The 16,766-nt window shown below is 40.4% G+C and overlaps 1 protein-coding gene and 1 non-coding gene across 3 annotated transcripts in view; one reads left to right on the top strand and one right to left on the bottom strand.

Moving 5' to 3' along the window:
- Positions 1 to 16,766, bottom strand: part of LOC133570505 (uncharacterized) — a 490,167-nt gene that overhangs the window by 175,071 nt on the left and 298,330 nt on the right. The window lies entirely within an intron of this gene.
- LOC133571188 (5S ribosomal RNA) lies at positions 14,490 to 14,608 on the top strand. Its single transcript, XR_009810344.1, has one exon. It is a non-coding gene; the product is annotated as a 5S ribosomal RNA (ribosomal RNA).

Genomic DNA, 16,766 nt, shown 5'->3' with positions numbered 1-16,766 from the left:
TAACATGCTCAGGTGCTGAGAGCCATGCACAGAGTGAGACCTCTTAGTCCAGTTTAAAATCCAGAGACCACGAGGTCTCCGGCCCGGCTGCACCAAATGATAATATAAATCCATTTAATCAAGTCAAAATACAAATAACGCAACAAGAGAAGAATCCCACACTTCTCTTTTGTAAAGTAAAATTGTGCAGCCGATATCGGCATCTACATCAACAAAATGATTTGCCTGAGAAGCTGGACCGGACAAAATATATATATATATGTTTTTTAAGCAAAAATATCCATCCATCCGGCGGAGGAAACTCATTTCGGCCGCTTGTACCCGTAATCTTGTCCTTTCGGTCATAAACCAAAGTTCATGACCATCGGTGAGGGTGGGAACGTAGATCGACCGGTAAATTGAGAGCTTTGCTTTTCGGCTCAGCTCCTTCTTCACCACAACGGATCGATACAGCGTCCGCATTACTGAAGACGCCGCATCGATCCACCTGTCGATTTCACGATCCACTCTTCCCCCACTCGTGAGCAACACTCCTAGGTACTTGAACTCCTCCACTTGGGGCAAGATCTCCTCGCCAACCTGGAGATGGAACTCCACTCTTTCCCGGGCAAGAACCATGGACTGGGACTTGGAGGTGCTGATTCCAATCCCAGTCGCTTCACACTCGGCTGTGAACCAATTCAGCGAGGGCTGAAGATCCCGGCCAGATGAAGCCATGAGGACCACATCATCTGCAAAAAGCAGAGACCTAATCCTACAGCCGCCAAACCGGATCCCCTCAACGCCCTGACTGCGCCTAGAAATTCTGCCCATAAAAGTTATGAACAGAATCGGTGACAAAGTGCAGCTTTGGCGGAGTCCAACCCTCACTGGAAACGTGTCCAACTTACTGCCGGCAATGCGGACCAAGCTGTGACACTGATCATACAGGGAGCGGACCGCCACAATCAGACAGTATGATACCCCATACTCTCTGAGCACTCCCCACAGGACTCTTCCGGGGGACACGGTCGAATGCCTTCTCCAAGTCCACAAAGCACATGTAGACTGGTTGGGCAAACTACCATGCACCTTCAAGGTCACTGCCAAGAGTATAGAGCTGGTCTACCGTTCCACGACCAGGACGAAAACCACTCTGTTCCTCCGGAATCCAACGTTTGACTATCCGGAGTAGCCTCCTCTCCAGTACACCTGAATAGACCTTACCGGGAAGGCTGAGGAGTGTGATCCCACAATAGTTGGAACACACCCTCCGGTTCCCCTTCTTAACGAGAGGAACCACCACCCCGGTCTGCCAATCCAGAGGTACCACCCCTGATGTCCATGCGATGTTGCAGAGTCTTGTCAACCAAGACAGCCCCACAGCATCCAGAGCCTTAAGGAACTCTGGGCGGATCTCAGCCACCCCCGGGGCCTTGCCACTGATGTGCTTTTTAACTACCCCGGCAACCTCAGCCCCAGAAATAGGAGAGCCCACCACAGATTCCCCAGGCACTGCTTCCTCATAGGAAGATGTGTTGGTGGGATTGAGGAGGTCTTCGAAGTATTCCCTCCACCGATCCACAACAGCCGCATTAGAGGTCAGCAGTACCTCTAGTACCCCGAGGCGGCGGATGGTGGACCAGAATCGCTTCGAGGCCGTCCGGAAGTCGTTTTCCATGACTTCCCCAAACTCCTCCCGTGTCCGAGTTTTTGCCTCCGCGACTGCTGAAGCCGCACTTCGCTTGACCTGTCGGTACCTGTGCGCTGCCTCTGGAGTCCCATGAGCCAAAAGGACCCGATAGGACACTTTCTTCAGCTTGACGCCATCCCTCACTGCTGGTGTCCACCAGCGGGTTCTAGGATTACCGCCACAACAGGCACAAACCACCTTAAGGCCACAGCTCCAATCAGAGGCACGGAACATGGTCCACTCGGACTCAATATCCAGTGCCTCCCTCGTGACATGTTCAAAGTCCTTCCGTAGGTGGAAATTTAAACTCTTTCTGACAGGAGATTCTGCTGGACGTTCCCAGCAGACCCTCACAATGCGTTTGGGCCTGCCGGGTCCGTCTGGCATCCTCCATCGGAGCCAGCTCACCATCAGGTGGTGATCGGTAGAAAGCTCCGCCCCTCTCTTCACTCGAGTGTCCAAAACATGAGGCCGCAAATCCGATGACACAACTACTAAGTCAATAATGGAACTGCGGCTGCATCAAATAATAAGATAAATCCATTTAATAAAGTCAAAATACAAATAAGGCAACAAGAGAAGTATCCCACACTTCTCTTTTGTAAAGTAAATTTGTACAGCCGATATGGGCATCTACATCAACTCCATGATTTGCCTGAGAAGCTGGACAGGACGAAACATATATCTTTTTTTAAGCAAAAATATGATTTGATCAATTACTCGATTAACCGATCGGGATTTTTTATAAAATACTCGATTAATAAAATATTCGATAGCTGCAGCTCTACAATGCAGACTTCATAAGATCCAACAAATAAAATAAAACAGTACTTACTATACAAGGTCTCTTGTCACTATGACGCAGACTGATAGAATGTGGTTATATTCTCATTTAGATAAAAAATGATTCATAATCCTCGCACGGAAAAGGGGGGTAAGCCAAGCGTCTTTTCGTGTCGTTTGCCATTGCCGGGTCTAAATTGGCTGTCAAATAATACCAACTTGTGAGAGTACGTCCTCATCCTTCTACTATCCAGGTGAAAGGCACGATTCATGATCTGGAACAATCTTTCACCAGCACCAAGGCGAGGAAGGAGCTTACCAGCCGCTGATGTCTACAAAGACACACAAGCTATAAATAGTTTGTCTGCGTTAGCACTTATAATAACAATATCACTAATACTTGCTTGCTATTAAAGCCACAAAATACAAATGGAGTATTGTTGGTGTATTTTGGATGGTTATAGAGGACCTCCCATTGGCTTCTTTGCAAGTTGTCTTTTACTTACATTTAGAATTAGGGCTGGGCGCGATATCGAATATACTTCAAATATCGTGGGTTTGTCTCTGTGCAATAAAGAAATGGACTATATGGTGATATTGGAGTAAACGTTCTCACACAGTTGCTTTTAGCTGCAGGCATTACACTACAGGCTTTTCTCACTCTCTTGTCTCTCCTTCTCACAGAGACATAAAACAAGCGCACCTTCTTACATACGTCACATACTGTCACGTGTGCAACATCATACGCTCTCACGGCGCAGACAGGTAGCGGCATGGTAACATTAGCTGTGGTGCTAGTGGTAATACAAGAGAAAGAAGGTGCGAATCTGGTAACAAATGAAGGAATAACTAATTCCCAAGACAAACAGCAGTGAGTCCATCATCTGGCAGTGGTTTGGCTTCAAGCGGGTAGATGGTGAACAAGTATGCGGCAAAAGCGTTGCTACAAAAAGTAGCAGCACTGCTAATGTAGCATCATTTGAAAAGTCACCCGCTAGAGAATGAGGAGTGCTTGAAACTCTGCATGTAAAAATCTCCGTTTGGTGCCACATCCACAAAATGCCCAAGCAACCATTTCCACATCAACATCGTATGAAACAAATAGTCAACAACAGAAGGAGATAACGTCCGCAGGAACCTACCACATAGCGAAGGACATACAAACCCTGTTTCCATATGAGTTGGGAAATTGTGTTAGATGTAAATATGAACGGAATACAATGATTTGCAAATCATTTTCAACCCATATTCAATTGAATGCACTACAAAGACAAGATATTTGATGTTCAAACTCATAAACTATTTTTTTTTGCAAATAATAATTAACTTAGAATTTCATGGCTGCAATACGTGCCAAAAAGTTGGGAAAGGGCATGTTCACCACTGTGTTACATGGCCTTTCCTTTTAACAACACTCAGTAAACGTTTGGGAACTGAGGAGACACATTTTTTAAGCTTCTCAGGTGGAATTATTTCCCATTCTTGCTTGATGTACAGCTTAAGTTGTTCAACAGTCCGGGGGTCTCCGTTGTGCTATTTTAGGCTTCATAATGCGCCACACATTTTCAATGGGAGACAGGTCTGGACTACAGGCAGGCCAGTCTAGTACCCGCACTCTTTTACTATGAAGCCACATTGATGTAACACGTGGCTTGGCATTGTTTTGCTGAAATAAGCAGGGGTGTCCATGGTAACGTTGCTTGGATGGCACCATATGTTGCTCCAAAACCTGTATGTACCTTTCAGCATTAATGGCGCCTTCACAGATGTGTAAGTTACCCATGTCTTGGACACTAATACACCCCCATACCATCACACATGCTGGCTTTTCAACGTTGCGCCTATAACAATCCGGATGGTTCTTTTCCTCTTTGGTCCGGAGGACACGACGTCCACAGTTTCCAAAAACAATTTGAAATGTGGACTTGTCAGACCACAGAACACTTTTCCACTTTGTATCAGTCCATCTTAGATGAGCTCAGGCCCAGCGAAGCCGACGGCATTTCTGGGTGTTGTTGATAAACGGTTTTCGCCTTGCACAGGAGAGTTTTAACTTGCACTTACAGATGTCAATCAATCAATCAATCAATCTTTATTTATATAGCCCTAAATCACAAGTGTCTCAAAGGGCTGCACAAGCCACAACGACATCCTCGGTACAAAGCCCACATACGGGCAAGGAAAAACTCACCCCAGTGGGACGTCGATGTGAATGACTTTGAGAAACCTTGGAGAGGACCGCATATGTGGGTAACCCCCCACCCTCTAGGGGAGACCGAAAGCAATGGATGTCGAGTGGGTCTGACATAATATTGTGAGAGTCCAGTCCATAGTGGATCCAACATAATAGTAAGAGTCCAGTCCATAGTGGGGCCAGCAGGAGACCATCCCGAGCAGAGACGGGTCAGCAGCGCAGAGTGTTCCTGAGCCCATGTGGTGACATCCTTTACACACTGATGTTGCTTGTTGATGCAGTACAGCCTAAGGGATCGAAGGTCACGGGCTTAGCTGCTTACGTGCAGTGACGTGTAGTGAATGATATTTATATAGCGCTTTTCTCTAGTGACTCAAAGCGCTTTACATAGTGAAACCCAATATCTAAGTTACATTTAAACCAGTGTGGGTGGCACTGGGAGCAGGTGGGTAAAGTGTCTTGCCCAAGGACACAACAGCAGTGACTAGGATGGCGGAAGCGGGGATCAAACCTGCAACCCTCAAGTTGTTGGCACGGCCGCTCTACCAACCGAGCTATACCGCCCACAGTGATTTCTCCAGATTCTCTGAACCCTTTGATGATATTACGGATCGTAGATGGTGAAATACCTAAATTCCTTGCAATAGCTGGTTGAGAAAGTTTTTTTTTAAACTGTTCAACAATTTGCTCACGCATTTGTTGACAAAGTGGTGACCCTCGCCCCATCCTTGTTTATGAATGACTGAGCATTTCATGGAATCTACTTTTATACCCAATCATGGCACCCACCTGTTTCCAATTAGCCTGTTCACCTGTGGGATGTTCTAAATAAGTGTTTGATGATCATTCCTCAACTTTATCTTTATTTATTGCCACCTTTCCCAACTTCTTTGTCACGTGTTGCTGGCATCAAATTTTAAAGTTAATGATTATTTGCAAAAAAAACAATGTTTATCAGTTTGAACATCAAATATGTTGTCTTTGTAGCATATTCAACTGAATATGGGTTGAAAATGATTTGCAAATCATTGTATTCTGTTTATATATACATCTAACACAATTTCCCAACTCATATGGAAACGGGGTTTGTATACTATTTGATTTCCTATTATGCAGCTAATTTTTATTTAACAGTTTTTGAAATATCTTAGTGACATCATGCACAAAAGTGCACTTTATTTGTTTTAAACTATTGTAGTGGTGTTCTGTACAAAAAGTGCACTTTAATTTAGTGTTGTTTTAATGTCATCTCAGTGACATCATGCACAAAAGTGCACTAATAGCTTGTTTTAAAATGTCTCTGACAATCTTGAACTTTCTGTTTGGAAATGACATGAATGTTTGTGCCACTGCTTAATAACTGTTTAATAAATACACTTTTGCTAAATTGACTTAGTTGTGGTTTCCCTCTCTGCATGAAAGTTTAAAAGTAGCATATAATAATGCAGTATGAAGAAGAATGTTTTACTGTAGACACATAGAATCATCATACTGCTGTGATTATATGCATCAAGTGTTCATTCAAGGCTAAGGCAAAACATCCACATATTTATGGTGTAACATGACATGGACTAAACATATCCACATATATATGGTGTATCGTGACATGGCCTAAACATATCCACATATATATGGTGTATCGTGACGTGGACTAAACATATCCACATATATATGGTGTATCGTGACATGGCCTAAACATATCCACATATATATGGTGTATCGTGACATGGCCTAAACATATTCACATATATATGGTGTATCGTGACATGGACTAAAAATAGAGATATTAATAAAAGGCCATATCGCCCAGCCCTACTTAGAAAGCGATTTTTTTTTTAATATATATATCCACAATCATGTCTTTTATAATGATTGTGAACGATAGAAAAATTCCCCCCCCAAAAATTCCAATGATTAGATTTAAGACTTGAAGTGTATGAGCATGAAGTGATGAAGCCTACTTGGATGAGTCTTCTAAGACAAAGTGAACAGTCCAGTTGTGATGGATTGAATGCCCTGAGAATAAAATGATATGTGCTTACTTGGACTGTGATGAAGCTGTGAGGACTCAGGTGCTTTGTCTTCATGCTCTTCCTCTTTAATGTAGGTGGGCTGTGGATTATCCTCTTCCTCTTTAATGTTGGGGGGCTGCTGGACGTCTGTTGGGTAAATAAGTAAATAAGATAAAGAGAGAATATAAATAGTTTTGACTGACACAATGACACAATGACATTATTTGTGTTCTTCTGTGTGTTGTGTTAAAAGTGAGTAGCAAAACAACCAATAAAAACAGGGGAAATACTTCCTTTTGTCCCAGCCACTAAAATTCATTCAAAAGTGAGTACAAAAACAGACTTGGAAATTTGATGAGGAGCAAGTTTTTTTATAAGTACAAGGCAGCACTGATTGAGGCATTCTTAACTTTACACTCACTGATATAAAGTGTGTCAATATTTTACAGTCTATGACACCTAAACTTTATCTCTAAACTTAACCATAATTTGTGGTGTGGAATGACATCTGGAACTCAAGATAGTTCCACATGTCTGGGAACGCCACCGACGGATAATCCTTGATATTACTCAACAAATCTTTAGGGATCTATTCCGTTTCATAATTAGATTTTTTTTCTCGTATCTGCTTTTCGCAGAAAGAACTCGGCCAGGAGTGTTTAAACTAATTTTAGATGGGGGACCACATGGAGGAAGATCTACTCCAAGTTGGCCGGACGGTAAAATTACGGCAAGATAAAGTAAAAATAAAGACAACTGCAGATTGTTTTCTTTGTTTAAAAATAGAACAAACACATTCTGAAAATGTACAAATTATGTTTTTTTTTTTTTTACATACAATAGTATTCTATCTTTAGTTGTCTTTTTTTACACTTTCAGAATCAATTATGTGATAATGTTCATCAGTCAACTCATTGGTGTTATATTTCAATCTATCAAGATAAATAAATAATATCAAAATCAAATTACAGGATGTTATTGATGTAGTTTGCTAATTTTCCCCGACTGGTGCGCTAACATCATGTGTTTTAGTTGTGTTTTACATATGTAGCATCATCTATAAAGATACAAAACATTGCTATTGCGACATCTAGAGGACACATTTAGAACAGCAGTTTCTTTCATTCAAAAATTTCGACTCATTTTTGTACTTAGCAAACTCATCCCGTCTCATTCACTCATTCACACACTAATGGCGGGATCTGCCATGCAAGGCGCTTACCACGACCCATCAGGAGCAAGGGTGAAGTGTCCTGCTCAAGGACACAACAGACGTGACTAGGTTGGTAGAAGGTAGGGATTGAACCAGGAACCCTTAGGCACGGCCACTCTACCAACCGCGCCACTAGCCTTCCACCATCGACCTGCCTGCTAGCCTTCCACCATCGACCTGCCTGCTAGCCTTCCACCATCGACCTGCCTGCTAGCCTTCCACCGACCTGCTGTTTGCCTCCAGCCATTGGCTTTGTCTACGGGCTTCCATCCGTCGGCCTTGGTTGCTAGTCTTTAGCCCTGTCTGCTAACATCTTCAAAAGTGGTGAAACAAGTGGAACTTCTCCTCTCACTATGTCACAAATTATTATATTGTGTTTTATACTTTTGTGTGGTTTTACTGGTGTCCCAAATGGGTCTGGTCACCCCCACTCACGAGCTATGCTACTTCAAGATGCACAGTTTGACATATTGTGAGCACTTACTTTCACAGATTAAAGACCGACTCAAAAGATGGTAACTTTAAGCGCAAATGTTTAGTTATATTATTGTTATTGCTCTCAGGAAATGTTGAGACTAATCCAGGCCCTGATACACCTACACAATGTTTTACACCTGCGGATTTTAAAACTAGATCTGGTCTTGGGATTATTCATATCAATGTTCGGAGTTTACTCCCTAAACTGGATATGATAAAGATCTGGATAAACTCAACAAATGCTGATATTGTAGTCTTATCTGAAACTTGGCTTAAACAATCTGTGCTTGATAAAGATATTTACATTCATGACTATAATGTCTATCGTACTGACCGACAAAGAAAAGGTGGTGGAGTGGCCATATATATTAAGCAGAGGTTTGATGTTAAATTAGTGCTCTCTGAATCAGTAAGTAAACTTGAACTGTTTGCACTTGAAATTGAATTAGCTAGAAATCACCACATTATGGTAGTGGGGTGTTATATGCCTCCATCTGCCCCAAGTAATTCCCTATCTACTCTTGTAATGCTTCTGTCTCAACTGAAATATAATGAAATCGTGATTTGAACTGGGACTGGCTCACATCTGTGTCTGACTCTTTGAAAGCACAGTGTGAATCTCTAAATTTAACACAACTAATTAACTCAGCTACAAGACCTAATCCTAAATGCCCTCAAAAAGCTACACTCATTGACTTAATTCTAACAAAGTTAAGTTAAAGTCCCAATGATTGTCACACACACACACTAGGTGTGGTGAAATTTGTCCTCTGCATTTGACCCATCCCCTTAATCACCCCCTGGGAGGCGAGGGGAGCAGTGGGCAGCAGCGAAGCCGCGCCCGGGAATCATTTTTGGTGATTTAACCCCCAATTCCAACCCTTGATGCTGAGTGCCAAGCAGGGAGGTAATGGGTCCCATTTTTATAGTCTTTGGTATGACTCGGCCGGGGTTTGAACTCACAACCTACCGATCTCAGGGCGGACACTCTAACCACTAGGCCACTGAGTATGCCCTTCAAATGTGTTGCATCTGGTGTTTTCCCTAATGATGTGAGTGATCATTATGTGATTGCAGTAGTGCGAGACACAAGGATTCCTAAAAGCAAGCCTCGTCTTCTTGAAAAACGTAATATGAAATTATTTGAGACGCAAGCTTTTTTACATGACTTGCATCTTTTTAATTGGGATAGAATTGCTCTTTTTGATAATGTTGAACTGGCTTGGAAATATTTTCACGAAAACTTTTTGAGTATAGTGAACAAACATGCCCCTTTTAGAAAATGTAGGGTTAAAGGACGTGACAATCAGTGGTTTACATCGGACCTGTCAGATGTATTGCATGAGCGTAATGCTGCTTGGGCCAGGGCACGCAAGTCAGCGTTAGAAGCAGATTGGTTGAATTTTAGACAATTAAGAAATCAATTTACCTCTCTCCTTCGGAAAGTCAAAATTAGAATTGCATTTCTCCACAACAACCTCAAACATCCAAAGAAGTTTGGGAAAATCATCAAATCTTTGTCCGCCTGCTGTAATTCAGTCAATCTCCCACCTAGTATACTTGTTGATGGTGTCAGAGTAAGTGACAGAAGAGAAATGGGTAGTCATTATAATAATCATTTTATTTCCTCTGGTTTTCTCTATAATTCTGACAACTTTACTGAAGTTCCGCTAACTCCGGAAAGAACCGTTGAAAATACCCAGGTTTTTAACTTTACGCCCTTAACCACAACAGAGGTCATGAGGGCTCTAAAACAACTTAAACCTAGAAAGCCAGCTGGCTCAGATAAGTTGGAGCCGTTCTTTTTAAAGTTGGCAGCTGAAATTATAGCTGGACCACTGACTGACAATTTTAACTTTACTCGAATTTCAAATGAAATCCCCTTGGATTGGAAATCTGCCCTTGTAATCCGCCTATTAAAAGGAGGTGACCCTAGTAATCTAAATGATTACAGACCGATCTCTAAACTCTCTGTTCTGGAAAAAGTGATTGAATCCCTTATCAGTGAACAGATAAAAGACTTTTTGGACACCAACTTTATTCTGTCACCATTTCAGTCAGGTTTTGGCAGAAATCCCAGTACTGTTACTGCTGCTATGAAGTTTATAAATGATGTAACTGAAGCTCTTGACAAGAAGCAGTGCTGTCTGTCCCTCTTCATTGACTTTTCAAAGGCATTTGATACTGTTGATCATGTCATTTTAATCAAACGTCTTTCAGCTATTGGTTTTTCTCAGCAAGCAGTTGGATGGTTTGCAAATTACCTCACAAGTAGAACTCAGGCTGTTCAGATAGAGGGTTCCTTCTCGGACGTACTGCAAGTGGAAAAGGGTGTCCCTCAAGGTTCTGTGTTCGGCCCATTATTAATTAATAATCTTGGACAGAATATTCTGAACTCAACTTTCCATTCCTATGCTGATGATACTGTCATGTACTGCACAGCACCCACTCCTGCTGAGGCCTTTAAATATCTACAACATGCATTTGACAGAGTACAAGAACAACTTTGCTATCTTCAACTGCTTTTAAATGCAGAGAAAACAAAGTGTATGTTCTTTACCACGTCAAAAACTGTAAGATCAGCACTGTGTGAGAACATTTGAACAAGAAATGGGCAACAAATTGTGTTAGTATCTCCTTTTAAATATTTAGGATTTTAATTGAGTACCATTCACATTCAGTATGTTGCAAAAAAAACCTGAAACTTTTACTGGGATTTTATTATAGAAATAAATATTGCTTTTCTTTTACTGTGAAACAGAAATTGGTGCAAACAACCTTTTTACCTGTTATTGACTATGGAGATGTGTTGTACATGAATGCTACTGCTGGTTGTCTCCACAAGCTGGATAGTGTGTACCACGGGGCACTGAGATTCATCACCAACTTACTCACCATTGTGTGTTATACTCAATGGTTAACTTACTCACCATTGTGTGTTATACTCAATGGTTAACTTACTCACCATTGTGTGTTATACTCAATGGTTAACTGGACATCTTTATGTGCTCGACGCCTCAATCATTGGTACGTGTTCATCTACAAAACCATTCTGGGTATCACCCCATCTTATCTGTCTTTTATTTTTACAAAGAAACAAGGAAGTCACAATCTTCGTTCAATGAATGTTCTGCAATTTGTCGTCCCCAAAGTAAGAACTGAACTGGGCAAGAAAGCATTTAGGTTTTCAGCAGTGAAGGCTTGGAATAACCTACAATCCAATATCCAACTTCAAACCCTTGTTACATTGAATGAGTTTAAAGCTTCTGTGAAAGGATTGCAGTCTACCTTGTCTGTATGCACATGTGTTATGTCAGCAAGTTTTAATGTTGTACATTTAATGTTTTATGTGTTGTTTACTGTTTACCTTGTCTGTATGCACATGTGTTATGTCATCAAGTTTTAATGTACATTTAATGTTTTATGTGTTGTTTACTGTTTTAATGTAACCTTGCTGCTGCCCTCTTGGCCATGTCTCCCTTAGAAAAGAGACCTTTGATCTCAATGGGATTTTTACCTGGTTAAATAAAGAAAAAAAAAACAAGAAAAAAAAAACAGCTGTTTATTTGAAATCTTAAAGAAGTCAACTATGTGTGCAGTGCAAGGTGAAATGCAGTTATGTCATCTTCTTGTCAATAACACACACATCAAACTTCTGCGTGTTGTTGCTTCCTTATTTGTCATTATTCAAAGCTGATTTTAATGTGTAGCAGCGGCAGCTGAACTCAATGTGACAACGTGTCATAGTTACGTCAGTCAGCTGGAATTAAAAATACCAATAGTTGCGTCATTAGTCCAGAATCTTCACGGTCCTCATGGACGACATAATTAGAAACCAGTACTGAAAAAATGGTACTTGGTACACATCCCTAATCTTCACCACTAAACCTTTGAAATATGCTGACATGTGTGCTGCTAAAGGTAAATAAACAGTAGCCATATTAAATGTTTGCCTTCATTTGACCACGTGAGGTAAGGAGGACGGCCTCTAGGTCACATGGTTACACCCCAGCAATTACACTGTTGATGATTGATGAGCATTCATTTTTAAATGGTGGTGTTAAAAAGCAAGTATATCTCCATCTTTAGTCATAAATGTGGCCCCCGGATGAACATGTGTCACAAACATTGTATTAGATGATATGTGGATGTTGTGCTTACTTGGACTGTGATGAAGCTGTGAGGACTCAGGTGCTTTGTCTTCATGCTCTTCAGTCTTCACAGAGACAACAGTCAGTGGAAACTTGCTGACATCATCCTCCTCCTGCCCTACAGGACACTCTCCCTCCTCTTCCTCTTTCATGTGTGAGGGCTGTGGATCCTCCGAAGTGAAACTGTCCCCCTGCAGATGAGGGAGACATTCTTCTTGGTGTCCAATCAGCTGATGGATGTCTACAGGACACAAACAAAACACATTTTAACTCCTACATGCTAAATATTAAATAATACATGAAATATAGGGCTATGGCTATTGAAAATGTTATTAATCAAGTGTTCTACTGGAAATGTTTTCGATTAATCGAGTAACTGGATAAAACTTAATGTTGCCTGGTTAAAGACAAATTTAAGCGACTTTAAGACATTTCACTTAATAATGAACGGCCAATTGGTTTGAGATGGTATGAGATCAAGATGTCATCTTTAGATCAGGCTTTGTTTTTTCCACAATCACTGCCACTTTAAAAAGTTAAAGTGCCAATGATTGTCACACACACACACTAGGTGTGGCCAGATTGTTCTCTGCATTTGACCCATTAACCTTGATCACCCCCTGGGAGGTGAGGAGAGCAGTGAGCAGCAGCGGTGGCTGCGCCCGGGAATCATTTTTATGGTGATTTAACCCCCAATTCCAACCCTTGATGGGGGAAGTAATGGCTCCCATTTTAATAGTCTTTGGTATGACTCAGTCGGGGTTTGAACTCAAAACCTACTGATCTCAGGGCGGACACTCTAACCACTAGGCCACTGAGTAGGTGGATGTAGCAGGTGTTGTAGTAGGTTAATGGCTGCACCAATATGAAGGAAATAACAGGTCAGTATAGCTTTTACACACATAAATAACTTGTCAAACCTGCCAGCTAGCAGGCTAGGTTTACAGCGTCAGTTACCATGGTAACTGACTTTGTCTTACTTCTCTATATTTGGAGGTAAAACTTTCGAGGAGTTTGCACTTAACCTGCTCTCTGGAATATTCCCCCGGTGACTGTGTGAGTTTTGTGTAAACATGTTGATACACTTTGTTACAAACTGAGAGGAACATCAACCTCTCATAAATATTGTGTGTCTGAACATCCTCACATGACAATTCATCTTCCTATAGACAATCTATTGAAGAAAAGTGTTAATAATAAATATAAAGTTAGTAAAGATGTGAGAGTAAGAAGTAAACAAACCTGTTGTGTGTAACACAACTTGATGTTTTTCATGTTGTCGCTCCTTCTCCTCTTTTGTTGGACAAAGTTCCTCCTCGTACTCTGCTATGGTTCTTTCGCACATTTTCACACAATCACAACACTTTACACTCACACTTGATCTCTGCTTAGCGATGTGTTTTCATCTCTCTTTGTTAGCAGCTAACAAGCTAAGCTAACTAGCAAGCTAAGCTAGCTGGAGAAGCATCAAAGTGCGCTCAGACTAATATACAAACAGTTATTATGACTCTATTTAATAGAGTGTAATAAAGGACATATATGTGTACATGGACGCACAGATTAAGAACACTGAACTGTGACGACTGCAATAACGTCTTCACCGTCAGACGCCATCTTGCTTTATCCTCGCCCTGTTTGCTTCGCGCGCAGTCTTGACAGATCTCGCGAGAGAAACACGTAACCAGCTCTTCCCCCCCACCCCCGGTACAACTATTTCAACATTCTGAAAATAAAAATAAACTTGTACATTTTCAAAACAAAGACATACAACTTATTTTGGTAAATAAACAGTAGCTTATATGACCCCTTTAAATCATAAGTTGGCTGATCAGAGCGAGACGAGTCGTGGCTCCTCAGCTTCATGCAGGACGGAGTGGTAGGAGGCGTGGGCGAGGTAAGGGACAAGCGGTAGAAATGGATGGATGGATGTCTCTCACCCCGTCTGTAAGAGTTCTATTTAAAAAGGTTGGTTTAACCACGTCTTTCGGCTTCCGGCCATACTACCCTGAACACGCCCGATCTCGTCCGATCTCGGAAGCTAAGCAGGGTCGGGCCTGGTTAGTACTTGGATGGGAGACCGCCTGGGAATACCAGGTGCTGTAAGCTTTTACACTCACGCCAGAGGGCGCTGTTTCTCACTTCTTGCAAAAAAAACCCCAACGGTTTTTATTTCACTTTCAGTTTTACAAAAACACATGTCATTTTATAAATTCACCAGTCACGGATAGTCCGTCAATATGTTCAACACCAGTTTGGCTGTTACTGCAATATAACAATATAACAATGTATCATAATTAATACACAATATGAGAATGTGTGCTGTATAAATGAATGAATGAATTACTTAATTTAATTAGAACACAACATGAGCAAAATCATGATAGTAAATATGCAGAGATTACCTAAACTGATGTGTTGTGTTAATTTAGTAATGTTAAAGTGTAGTTGTTGTTGATTGTTTTATTTCATTTATAATGAATTGAACACGAATAGAAGACCAAATGTGACAGATTTTGCTAATGTATTGTGTTAATTAAGCAACATCAAATATTTGACAATTGTTTTATTTCATCTTCCAAAGTTTAGAGCCAAAATTAAAAGGCATACAAGAGCAGAGGTATTTAAAAAGTATTAGTTTACATTTCTCTTGAAGGATGAGTAAAGGCAGATAGAATGTGTTCAAATCATGTTTTTCAGACTGCTCGCCTGAAAAATGTGTCTGTACCTGGACCTGAAAAATACTCCTGACATAAAAATACTCATAAAAAAGAAAAAAAAGAAAGTGTAATAAAAGAGCAAACAGGTGAAATGTAATACGAAAAAGTTGCAATGTTGACTCTTATAACAGAAAGCTGTCAGGCAGGCTGTTTTTAGCTGCATAAAACAAAAACAAAAATAATCAAATATAAAAACTTATAATTGACAATCGTCGATTGCTTTATTTTATTTATAAAAGCTAAAATTAATTAATCAAAATCAAAATAATGTTATCGACCTATAGAAGGCTCCAATTACTACACATCAAATATTTCACTTTAAAATATTTTTTTGGGGAAAAAATATTAATTTTTTGTATACATATATATATATATATATATATATATATATATATATATATAATAGTTGCAGGCTTTCATTACGATACTTTGTCTTTTTTTGTTTTTGTTTTTTTTATTTATTCTATAAACCTTTATTTATAAACTGCAACATTTACAAACAATCGAGAAATAATAATAATCAAAACTACAAAGTACAAAAACAGTACAAATCAGCGCCAGGGGGTAAACTCCATAAAGTAACTAAAATAGAAAGCAAAAATAAATAAATATATATATATATATATATATATATATATATATATATATATATATATATATATATATATATATATATATATATATATATATATATATATATAAAACAAAGTGCAAAGCCATAGGCTCACACAAGTTCAGTAAATAACTTAAATGTGGAACACAGCATCATCTTTTTGCTTGTTAGAGGTAGAGAGTGTTTTAAAGTCGAGTTCTAATTCTTTTTTAAAGGCACAAAAAACTGGTCGGGTATTGAGAAACTTGCTTTTATGAATATAAAACTTAGCCAATAGTATCATGACGTTGCAAAGGTCAAATTAATTTTCAAATTGTATTCATACAGTGTAAATCCAAATAGCACATCTTTAAAACAAAGCACACATTTGTCATGAATATTGTCCAGGATGAAGCCACAGATGGCTGCCATAGTGATGGAGTGCTTTCACAAGTCCAAAACAGCTGCTAAACTGTCTCTGGATGCATGGTACATAAGGTGCAACATGCATGGTACATAAGGTGCAGGTAACATAAGGTGCAACATGCATGGTACATAAGGTGCAGGTAACATAAGGTGCAACATGCATGGTACATAAGGTGCAGATAACATAAGGTGCAACATGCATGGTACATAAGGTGCAGGTAACATAAGGTGCAACATGCATGGTACATAAGGTGCAGGTAACATAAGGTGCAACATGCATGGTACATAAGGTGCAGGTAACATAAGGTGCAACATGCATGGTACATAAGGTGCAGGTAACATAAGGTGCAACATGCATGGTACATAAGGTGCAGGTAACATCAATGTCCTTCTCGTATCTAACCATCACAGTCTTTACAGGGTAATAACTATAGACATCTTATAAGTAGACGCAGCATTGGCTGCTGTGACGCGAGAAATTCGGCCGCCATCTTGAAGAGGTGATGAGGAGCCGGCGAGCAGCCTAAAC

This window comes from Nerophis lumbriciformis, linkage group LG28 (assembly GCF_033978685.3).
Source record: "Nerophis lumbriciformis linkage group LG28, RoL_Nlum_v2.1, whole genome shotgun sequence".
Taxonomy (NCBI): domain Eukaryota; kingdom Metazoa; phylum Chordata; class Actinopteri; order Syngnathiformes; family Syngnathidae; genus Nerophis; species Nerophis lumbriciformis.
Note: the sequence above shows the minus strand (reverse complement) of the source record. Positions and strands in the feature narration are given on the sequence as shown.